The sequence below is a fragment of the Salvelinus fontinalis genome, chromosome 13 (genome assembly GCF_029448725.1).
Source record: "Salvelinus fontinalis isolate EN_2023a chromosome 13, ASM2944872v1, whole genome shotgun sequence".
NCBI classification, from domain to species: Eukaryota; Metazoa; Chordata; class Actinopteri; order Salmoniformes; family Salmonidae; genus Salvelinus; species Salvelinus fontinalis.
Genome location: NC_074677.1, coordinates 1318460 through 1331233, shown reverse-complemented (window position 1 = coordinate 1331233; position 12774 = coordinate 1318460). Strand labels below are relative to the sequence as shown.

The 12774-nt window shown below is 44.8% G+C and overlaps 1 protein-coding gene across 2 annotated transcripts in view; it reads left to right on the top strand.

Moving 5' to 3' along the window:
• Positions 1 to 12774, top strand: part of LOC129867902 (cell adhesion molecule 2-like) — a 172294-nt gene that overhangs the window by 19464 nt on the left and 140056 nt on the right. The gene's annotated exons all lie outside the window — the stretch shown is intronic.

Here is a 12774-nt window from a genome sequence, read left to right as displayed (position 1 = left end):
TCAGTCATCCCACACTTCCCCTAACAGTAGTAATACTCTACTCAGTCATCCCACACTTCCCCTTACAGCAGTAATACTCTACTCAGTCAACCCTCACAGCAGTAATACTCTACTCAGTCATCCCACACTTCCCCTTACAGCAGTAATACTCTACTCAGTCAACCACACTTCCCCTTACAGCAGTAATACTCTACTCAGTCATCCCTTACAGCAGTAATACTCTACTCAGTCAACCACACTTCCCCTAACAGGAGTAATACTCTACTCAGTCAACCCTTACAGCAGTAATACTCTACTCAGTCAACCCTTACAGCAGTAATACTCTACTCAGTCAACCACACTTCCCCTTACAGCAGTAATACTCTACTCAGTCAACCCACACTTCCCCTTACAGCAGTAATACTCTACTCAGTCAACCACACTTCCCCTTACAGCAGTAATACTCTACTCAGTCAACCCTTACAGCAGTAATACTCTACTCAGTCATTCCACACTTCCCCTTACAGCAGTAATACTCTACTCAGTCAACCACACTTCCCCTTACAGCAGTAATACTCTACTCAGTCAACCACACTTCCCCTTACAGCAGTAATACTCTACTCAGTCAACCCTTACAGCAGTAATACTCTACTCAGTCATCCCACACTTCCCCTGACAGCAGTAATACTCCACTCAATCAACCCTAACAGCAGTAATACTCTACTCAGTCATCCCACACTTCCCATAACAGCAGTAATACTCTACTCAGTCAACCACACTTCCCCTTACAGCAGTAATACTCTACTCAGTCAACCCACACTTCCCCTAACAGCAGTAATACTCTACTCAGTCAACCCTTACAGCAGTAATACTCTACTCAGTCAACCACACTTCCCCTTACAGCAGTAATACTCTACTCAGTCATCCCACACTTCCCCTTACAGAAGTAATACTCTACTCAGTCATCCCACACTTCCCCTTACAGCAGTAATACTCTACTCAGTCAACCCTTACAGCAGTAATACTCTATTCAGTCAACCACACTTCCCCTAACAGCAGTAATACTCTACTCAGTCAACCCTTACAGCAGTAATACTCTACTCAGTCAACCCACACTTCCCCTTACAGCAGTAATACTCTAATCAGTCAACCCACACTTCCCCTTACAGCAGTAATACTCTACTCAGTCAACCCTTACAGCAGTAATACTCTACTCAGTCAACCCACACTTCTCCTTACAGCAGTAATACTCGACTCAGTCAACCCACACTTCTCCTTACAGCAGTAATACTCTACTCAGTCAACCCTTACAGCAGTAATACTCTACTCAGTCATCCCACACTTCCCCTTACAGCAGTAATACTCTACTCAGTCAACCCTTACAGCAGTAATACTCTACTCAGTCAACCCACACTTCCCATAACAGCAGTAATACTCAACTCAGTCAACCCACACTTCCCCTAACAGCAGTAATCCTACTCAGTCAACCCTTACAGCAGTAATACTCTACTCAGTCAACCCACACTTCCCATAACAGCAGTAATACTCTACTCAGTCAACCCACACCTCCCCTTACAGCAGTAATACTCTACTCAGTCATCCCACACTTCCCCTTACAGCAGTAATAGTCTACTCAGTCAACCCTCACAGCAGTAATACTCTACTCAGTCAACCACACTTCCCCTAACAGTAGTAATACTCTACTCAGTCATCCCACACTTCCCCTTACAGCAGTAATACTCTACTCAGTCAACCCTCACAGCAGTAATACTCTACTCAGTCATCCCACACTTCCCCTTACAGCAGTAATACTCTACTCAGTCAACCACACTTCCCCTTACAGCAGTAATACTCTACTCAGTCATCCCTTACAGCAGTAATACTCTACTCAGTCAACCACACTTCCCCTAACAGCAGTAATACTCTACTCAGTCAACCCTTACAGCAGTAATACTCTACTCAGTCAACCCTTACAGCAGTAATACTCTACTCAGTCAACCACACTTCCCCTTACAGCAGTAATACTCTACTCAGTCAACCACACTTCCCCTTACAGCAGTAATACTCTACTCAGTCAACCCTTACAGCAGTAATACTCTACTCAGTCATTCCACACTTCCCCTTACAGCAGTAATACTCTACTCAGTCAACCCTTACAGCAGTAATACTCTACTCAGTCATCCCACACTTCCCCTGACAGCAGTAATACTCCACTCAGTCAACCCTAACAGCAGTAATACTCTACTCAGTCATCCCACACTTCCCATAACAGCAGTAATACTCTACTCAGTCAACCACACTTCCCCTTACAGCAGTAATACTCTACTCAGTCAACCCACACTTCCCCTAACAGCAGTAATACTCTACTCAGTCAACCCTTACAGCAGTAATACTCTACTCAGTCAACCACACTTCCCCTTACAGCAGTAATACTCTACTCAGTCATCCCACACTTCCCCTTACAGCAGTAATACTCTACTCAGTCATCCCTTACAGCAGTAATACTCTACTCAGTCAACCACACTTCCCCAAACAGCAGTAATACTCTACTCAGTCAACCCTTACAGCAGTAATACTCTACTCAGTCAACCCTTACAGCAGTAATACTCTACTCAGTCAACCACACTTCCCCTTACAGCAGTAATACTCTACTCAGTCAACCACACTTCCCCTTACAGCAGTAATACTCTACTCAGTCAACCCTTACAGCAGTAATACTCTACTCAGTCATTCCACACTTCCCCTTACAGCAGTAATACTCTACTCAGTCAACCCTTACAGCAGTAATACTCTACTCAGTCATCCCACACTTCCCCTGACAGCAGTAATACTCCACTCAGTCAACCCTAACAGCAGGAATACTCTACTCAGTCATCCCACACTTCCCATAACAGCAGTAATACTCTACTCAGTCAACCACACTTCCCCTTACAGCAGTAATACTCTACTCAGTCAACCCACACTTCCCCTAACAGCAGTAATACTCTACTCAGTCAACCCTTACAGCAGTAATACTCTACTCAGTCAACCACACTTCCCCTTACAGCAGTAATACTCTACTCAGTCATCCCACACTTCCCCTTACAGAAGTAATACTCTACTCAGTCATCCCACACTTCCCCTTACAGCAGTAATACTCTACTCAGTCAACCCTTACAGCAGTAATACCCTATTCAGTCAACCACACTTCCCCTAACAGCAGTAATACTCTACTCAGTCAACCCTTACAGCAGTAATACTCTACTCAGTCAACCCACACTTCCCCTTACAGCAGTAATACTCTACTCAGTCAACCACACTTCACCTAACAGCAGTAATACTCTACTCAGTCATCCCACACTTCCCCTTACAGCAGTAATACTCTAATCAGTCAACCCACACTTCCCCTTACAGCAGTAATACTCTACTCAGTCAACCCTTACAGCAGTAATACTCTACTCAGTCAACCCACACTTCTCCTTACAGCAGTAATACTCTACTCAGTCAACCCACACTTCTCCTTACAGCAGTAATACTCTACTCAGTCAACCCTTACAGCAGTAATACTCTACTCAGTCATCCCACACTTCCCCTTACAGCAGTAATACTCTACTCAGTCAACCCACACTTCCCCTTACAGCAGTAATACTCTACTCAGTCAACCCACACTTCCCCTTACAGCAGTAATACTCTACTCAGTCAACCCACACTTCCCATAACAGCAGTAATACTCTACTCAGTCAACCCACACTTCCCCTAACAGCAGTAATCCTACTCAGTCAACCCTTACAGCAGTAATACTCTACTCAGTCAACCCACACTTCCTATAACAGCAGTAATACTCTACTCAGTCAACCCACACCTCCCCTTACAGCAGTAATACTCTACTCAGTCAACCCTTACAGCAGTAATACTCTACTCAGTCAACCACACTTCCCCTTACAGCAGTAATACTCTACTCAGTCAACCCTTACAGCAGTAATACTCTACTCAGTCAACCCACACTTCCCCTTACAGCAGTAATACTCTACTCAGTCAACCACACTTCCCCTTACAGCAGTAATACTCTACTCAGTCAACCCTCACAGCAGTAATACTCTACTCAGTCATCCCACACTTCCCCTTACAGCAGTAATACTCTACTCAGTCATCCCTTATAGCAGTAATACTCTACTCAGTCAACCACACTTCCCCTTACAGCAGTAATACTCTACTCAGTCAACCCTCACAGCAGTAATACTCTACTCAGTCAACCCACACTTCCCCTTACAGCAGTAATACTCTACTCAGTCAACCAAACTTCCCCTAACAGCAGTAATACTCTACTCAGTCAACCCTTACAGCAGTAATACTCTACTCAGTCAACCCTTACAGCAGTAATACTCTACTCAGTCAACCACACTTCCCCTTACAGCAGTAATACTCTACTCAGTCAACCACACTTCCCCTTACAGCAGTAATACTCTACTCAGTCAACCCTTACAGCAGTAATACTCTACTCAGTCATTCCACACTTCCCCTTACAGCAGTAATACTCTACTCAGTCAACCCTTACAGCAGTAATACTCTACTCAGTCATCCCACACTTCCCCTGACAGCAGTAATACTCCACTCAGTCAACCCTAACAGCAGTAATACTCTACTCAGTCATCCCACACTTCCCCTAACAGCAGTAATACTCTACTCAGTCATCCCACACTTCCCCTTACAGAAGTAATACTCTACTCAGTCATCCCACACTTCCCCTTACAGCAGTAATAGTCTACTCAGTCAACCCTCACAGCAGTAATACTCTACTCAGTCAACCACACTTCCCCTAACAGCAGTAATACTCTACTCAGTCAACCCACACTTCCCCTTACAGCAGTAATACTCTACTCAGTCAACCCTTACAGCAGTAATACTCTACTCAGTCAACCCACACTTCCCCTTACAGCAGTAATTCTCTACTCAGTCAACCACACTTCCCCTTACAGCAGTAATACTCTACTCAGTCATCCCACACTTCCCCTTACAGCAGTAATACTCTACTCAGCCAACCCACACTTGCCCTTACAGCAGTAATACTCTACTCAGTCATCCCACACTTCCCCTTACAGCAGTAATACTCTACTCAGTCAACCCACACTTCCCCTTACAGCAGTAATACTCTACTCAGTCAACCCTTACAGCAGTAATACTCTACTCAGTCAACCACACTTCCCCTAACAGCAGTAATACTCTACTCAGTCAACCCACACTTCCCCTAACAGCAGTAATACTCTACTCAGTCAACCCTCACAGCAGTAATACTCTACTCAGTCATCCCTTACAGCAGTAATACTCTACTCAGTCAACCACACTTCCCCTTACAGCAGTAATACTCTACTCAGTCAACCCACACTTCCCCTAACAGCAGTAATACTCTACTCAGTCAACCCTAACAGCAGTAATACTCTACTCAGTCAACCACACTTCCCCGTACAGCAGTAATACTCTACTCAGTCAACCCACACTTCCCCTTACAGCAGTAATACTCTACTCAGTCAACCCACACTTCCCCTTACAGCAGTAATACTCTACTCAGTCAACCCACACTTCCCCTTACAGCAGTAATACTCTACTCAGTCATCCCTTACAGCAGTAATACTCTACTCAGTCAACCACACTTCCCCTTACAGCAGTAATACTCTACTCAGTCAACCCTTACAGCAGTAATACTCTACTCAGTCATCCCTTACAGCAGTAATACTCTACTCAGTCAACCCACACTTCCCCTTACAGCAGTAATACTCTACTCAGTCAACCCACACTTCCCCTTAGAGCAGTAATACTCTACTCAGTCAACCCTTACAGCAGTAATACTCTACTCAGTCATCCCACACTTCCCCTAACAGCAGTAATACTCTACTCAGTCAACCCACACTTCCCCTAACAGCAGTAATACTCTACTCAGTCAACCCACACTTCTCCTTACAGCAGTAATACTCTACTCAGTCAACCCACACTTCCCCTTACAGCAGTAATACTCTACTCAATCAACCCACACTTCCCCTTACAGCAGTAATACTCTACTCAGTCAACCCTTACAGCAGTAATACTCTACTCAGTCAACCCACACTTCCCCTTACAACAGTAATACTCTACTCAGTCAACCCTTACAGCAGTAATACTCTACTCAGTCAACCCACACTTCCCCTTACAGCAGTAATACTCTACTCAGTCAACCCACACTTCCCTTAACAGCAGTAATACTCTACTCAGTCAACCACACTTCACCTTACAGCAGTAATACTCTACTCAGTCAACCACACTTCCCCTAACAGCAGTAATACTCTACTCAGTCAACCCTTACAGCAGTAATACTCTACTCAGTCAACCCTTACAGCAGTAATACTCTACTCAGTCAACCACACTTCCCCTTACAGCAGTAATACTCTACTCAGTCAACCACACTTCCCCTTACAGCAGTAATACTCTACTCAGTCAACCACACTTCTCCTTACAGCAGTAATACTCTACTCAGTCAACCACACTTCCCCTTACAGCAGTAATACTCTACTCAGTCAACCCACACTTCCCCTAACAGCAGTAATACTCTACTCAGTCAACCACACTTCCCCTTACAGCAGTAATACTCTACTCAGTCATCCCACACTTCCCCTTACATAAGTAATACTCTACTCAGTCATCCCACACTTCCCCTTACAGCAGTAATACTCTACTCAGTCAACCCACACTTCCCCTAACAGCAGCAATACTCTACTCAGTCATCCCACACTTCCCCTTACAGCAGTAATAGTCTACTCAGTCAACCCTCACAGCAGTAATACTCTACTCAGTCAACCACACTTCCCCTAACAGCAGAAATACTCTACTCAGTCAACCCACACTTCCCCTTACAGCAGTAATACTCTACTCAGTCAACCCTTACAGCAGTAATACTCTACTCAGTCATCCCACACTTCCCCTAACAGCAGTAATACTCTACTCAGTCAACCCACACTTCCCCTAACAGCAGTAATACTCTACTCAGTCAACCCACACTTCTCCTTACAGCAGTAATACTCTACTCAGTCAACCCACACTTCCCCTTACAGCAGTAATACTCTACTCAATCAACCCACACTTCCCCTTACAGCAGTAATACTCTACTCAGTCAACCCTTACAGCAGTAATACTCGACTCAGTCAACCCACACTTCCCCTTACAGCAGTAATACTCTACTCAGTCAACCCACACTTCCCTTAACAGCAGTAATACTCTACTCAGTCAACCACACTTCACCTTACAGCAGTAATACTCTACTCAGTCAACCACACTTCCCCTAACAGCAGTAATACTCTACTCAGTCAACCCTTACAGCAGTAATACTCTACTCAGTCAACCCTTACAGCAGTAATACTCTACTCAGTCAACCACACTTCCCCTTACAGCAGTAATACTCTACTCAGTCAACCACACTTCCCCTTACAGCAGTAATACTCTACTCAGTCAACCCTTACAGCAGTAATACTCTACTCAGTCATTCCACACTTCCCCTTACAGCAGTAATACTCTACTCAGTCAACCCTTACAGCAGTAATACTCTACTCAGTCATCCAACACTTCCCCTGACAGCAGTAATACTCCACTCAGTCAACCCTAACAGCAGTAATACTCTACTCAGTCATCCCACACTTCCCCTAACAGCAGTAATACTCTACTCAGTCAACCACACTTCCCCTAACAGCAGTAATACTCTACTCAGTCAACCACACTTCTCCTTACAGCAGTAATACTCTACTCAGTCAACCACACTTCCCCTTACAGCAGTAATACTCTACTCAGTCAACCCACACTTCCCCTAACAGCAGTAATACTCTACTCAGTCAACCACACTTCCCCTTACAGCAGTAATACTCTACTCAGTCATCCCACACTTCCCCTTACAGAAGTAATACTCTACTCAGTCATCCCACACTTCCCCTTACAGCAGTAATACTCTACTCAGTCAACCCACACTTCCCCTAACAGCAGCAATACTCTACTCAGTCATCCCACACTTCCCCTTACAGCAGTAATAGTCTACTCAGTCAAACCTCACAGCAGTAATACTCTACTCAGTCAACCACACTTCCCCTAACAGCAGAAATACTCTACTCAGTCAACCCACACTTCCCCTTACAGCAGTAATACTCTACTCAGTCAACCCTTACAGCAGTAATACTCTACTCAGTCAACCACACTTCCCCTTACAGCAGTAATACTCTACTCAGTCAACCCACACTTCCCCTTACAGCAGTAATACTCTACTCAGTCAACCCACACTTCCCCTTACAGCAGTAATACTCTACTCAGTCAACCCTTACAGCAGTAATACTCTACTCAGTTATTCCACACTTCCCCTTACAGCATTAATACTCTACTCAGTCAACCCTTACAGCAGTAATACTCTACTCAGTCATCCAACACTTCCCCTGACAGCAGTAATACTCCACTCAGTCAACCCTAACAGCAGTAATACTCTACTCAGTCATCCCACACTTCCCCTAACAGCAGTAATACTCTACTCAGTCAACCACACTTCCCCTAACAGCAGTAATACTCTACTCAGTCAACCACACTTCTCCTTACAGCAGTAATACTCTACTCAGTCAACCACACTTCCCCTTACAGCAGTAATACTCTACTCAGTCAACCCACACTTCCCCTAACAGCAGTAATACTCTACTCAGTCAACCACACTTCCCCTTACAGCAGTAATACTCTACTCAGTCATCCCACACTTCCCCTTACAGAAGTAATACTCTACTCAGTCATCCCACACTTCCCCTTACAGCAGTAATACTCTACTCAGTCAACCCACACTTCCCCTAACAGCAGCAATACTCTACTCAGTCATCCCACACTTCCCCTTACAGCAGTAATAGTCTACTCAGTCAACCCTCACAGCAGTAATACTCTACTCAGTCAACCACACTTCCCCTAACAGCAGAAATACTCTACTCAGTCAACCCACACTTCCCCTTACAGCAGTAATACTCTACTCAGTCAACCCTTACAGCAGTAATACTCTACTCAGTCAACCCACACTTCCCCTAACAGCAGTAATACTCTACTCAGTCAACCACACTTCCCCTTACAGCAGTAATACTCTACTCAGTCATCCCACACTTCCCCTTACAGAAGTAATACTCTACTCAGTCATCCCACACTTCCCCTTACAGCAGTAATACTCTACTCAGTCAACCCACACTTCCCCTAACAGCAGCAATACTCTACTCAGTCATCCCACACTTCCCCTTACAGCAGTAATAGTCTACTCAGTCAACCCTCACAGCAGTAATACTCTACTTAGTCAACCACACTTCCCCTAACAGCAGAAATACTCTACTCAGTCAACCCACACTTCCCCTTACAGCAGTAATACTCTACTCAGTCAACCCTTACAGCAGTAATACTCTACTCAGTCATCCCACACTTCCCCTAACAGCAGTAATACTCTACTCAGTCAACCCACACTTCCCCTAACAGCAGTAATACTCTACTCAGTCAACCCACACTTCTCCTTACAGCAGTAATACTCTACTCAGTCAACCCACACTTCCCCTTACAGCAGTAATACTCTACTCAGTCATCCCACACTTCCCCTTACAGCAGTAATACTCTACTCAGTCAACCCACACTTCCCCTTACAGCAGTAATACTCTAATCAGTCAACCCTTACAGCAGTAATACTCTACTCAGTCAACCCACACTTCCCCTTACAGCAGTAATACTCTAATCAGTCAACCCTTACAGCAGTAATACTCGACTCAGTCAACCCACACTTCCCCTTACAGCAGTAATACTCTACTCAGTCAACCCACACTTCCCTTAACAGCAGTAATACTCTACTCAGTCAACCACACTTCACCTTACAGCAGTAATACTCTACTCAGTCAACCACACTTCCCCTAACAGCAGTAATACTCTACTCAGTCAACCCTTACAGCAGTAATACTCTACTCAGTCAACCCTTACAGCAGTAATACTCTACTCAGTCAACCACACTTCCCCTTACAGCAGTAATACTCTACTCAGTCAACCACACTTCCCCTTACAGCAGTAATACTCTACTCAGTCAACCCTTACAGCAGTAATACTCTACTCAGTCATTCCACACTTCCCCTTACAGCAGTAATACTCTACTCAGTCAACCCTTACAGCAGTAATACTCTACTCAGTCATCCAACACTTCCCCTGACAGCAGTAATACTCCACTCAGTCAACCCTAACAGCAGTAATACTCTACTCAGTCATCCCACACTTCCCCTAACAGCAGTAATACTCTACTCAGTCAACCACACTTCCCCTAACAGCAGTAATACTCTACTCAGTCAACCACACTTCTCCTTACAGCAGTAATACTCTACTCAGTCAACCACACTTCCCCTTACAGCAGTAATACTCTACTCAGTCAACCCACACTTCCCCTAACAGCAGTAATACTCTACTCAGTCAACCACACTTCCCCTTACAGCAGTAATACTCTACTCAGTCATCCCACACTTCCCCTTACAGAAGTAATACTCTACTCAGTCATCCCACACTTCCCCTTACAGCAGTAATACTCTACTCAGTCAACCCACACTTCCCCTAACAGCAGCAATACTCTACTCAGTCATCCCACACTTCCCCTTACAGCAGTAATAGTCTACTCAGTCAAACCTCACAGCAGTAATACTCTACTCAGTCAACCACACTTCCCCTAACAGCAGAAATACTCTACTCAGTCAACCCACACTTCCCCTTACAGCAGTAATACTCTACTCAGTCAACCCTTACAGCAGTAATACTCTACTCAGTCAACCACACTTCCCCTTACAGCAGTAATACTCTACTCAGTCAACCCACACTTCCCCTTACAGCAGTAATACTCTACTCAGTCAACCCACACTTCCCCTTACAGCAGTAATACTCTACTCAGTCAACCCTTACAGCAGTAATACTCTACTCAGTTATTCCACACTTCCCCTTACAGCATTAATACTCTACTCAGTCAACCCTTACAGCAGTAATACTCTACTCAGTCATCCAACACTTCCCCTGACAGCAGTAATACTCCACTCAGTCAACCCTAACAGCAGTAATACTCTACTCAGTCATCCCACACTTCCCCTAACAGCAGTAATACTCTACTCAGTCAACCACACTTCCCCTAACAGCAGTAATACTCTACTCAGTCAACCACACTTCTCCTTACAGCAGTAATACTCTACTCAGTCAACCACACTTCCCCTTACAGCAGTAATACTCTACTCAGTCAACCCACACTTCCCCTAACAGCAGTAATACTCTACTCAGTCAACCACACTTCCCCTTACAGCAGTAATACTCTACTCAGTCATCCCACACTTCCCCTTACAGAAGTAATACTCTACTCAGTCATCCCACACTTCCCCTTACAGCAGTAATACTCTACTCAGTCAACCCACACTTCCCCTAACAGCAGCAATACTCTACTCAGTCATCCCACACTTCCCCTTACAGCAGTAATAGTCTACTCAGTCAACCCTCACAGCAGTAATACTCTACTCAGTCAACCACACTTCCCCTAACAGCAGAAATACTCTACTCAGTCAACCCACACTTCCCCTTACAGCAGTAATACTCTACTCAGTCAACCCTTACAGCAGTAATACTCTACTCAGTCAACCCACACTTCCCCTTACAGCAGTAATTCTCTACTCAGTCAACCACACTTCCCCTTACAGCAGTAATACTCTACTCAGTCATCCCACACTTCCCCTTACAGCAGTAATACTCTACTCAGTCAACCCACACTTCCCCTTACAGCAGTAATACTCTACTCAGTCATCCCACACTTCCCCTTACAGCAGTAATACTCTACTCAGTCAACCCACACTTCCCCTTACAGCAGTAATACTCTACTCAGTCCTCCCTTACAGCAGTAATACTCTACTCAGTCAACCCACACTTCCCCTAACAGCAGTAATACTCTACTCAGTCAACCCACACTTCTCCTTACAGCAGTAATACTCTACTCAGTCAACCCACACTTCCCCTTACAGCAGTAATACTCTACTCAATCAACCCACACTTCCCCTTACAGCAGTAATACTCTACTCAGTCAACCCTTACAGCAGTAATACTCTACTCAGTCAACCCACACTTCCCCTTACAGCAGTAATACTCTACTCAGTCAACCCTTACAGCAGTAATACTCTACTCAGTCAACCCACACTTCCCCTTACAGCAGTAATACTCTACTCAGTCAACCCACACTTCCCCTAACAGCAGTAATACTCTACTCAGTCAACCACACTTCCCCTTACAGCAGTAATACTCTACTCAGTCAACCCACACTTCCCCTTACAGCAGTAATTATCCTACTCAGTCTAGTCAACTGTTGATTCTATTCAGCTCAAGGTCCGCTTTATATATGTTATGTCACCAGGCCAAATTGACAGCTGTACAAAAAACACAGCTTTTCAGAAAACAACATTTACCTTTCATTAATACAGTCGGTGAAGGTTTCTGGAGCTTTTGAAATCAGTTTTGATTAAACCCACCCGCACACACACACACACACACACACACACACACACACACACACACCACACACCACACACCACACACCACACACCACACACCACACACACACACACACACACACACACACACACACACACACACACAAACACAAACACCACACACACACACCACACACACACACACACACACACACACACACACACACACACACACACAACACACACACACTGTGTTTAAAGCTCCAGGTAGCCTTGTAGTTAAGAGCGTAGGGCCAGTAATATTAGTGTCCCTGAGATG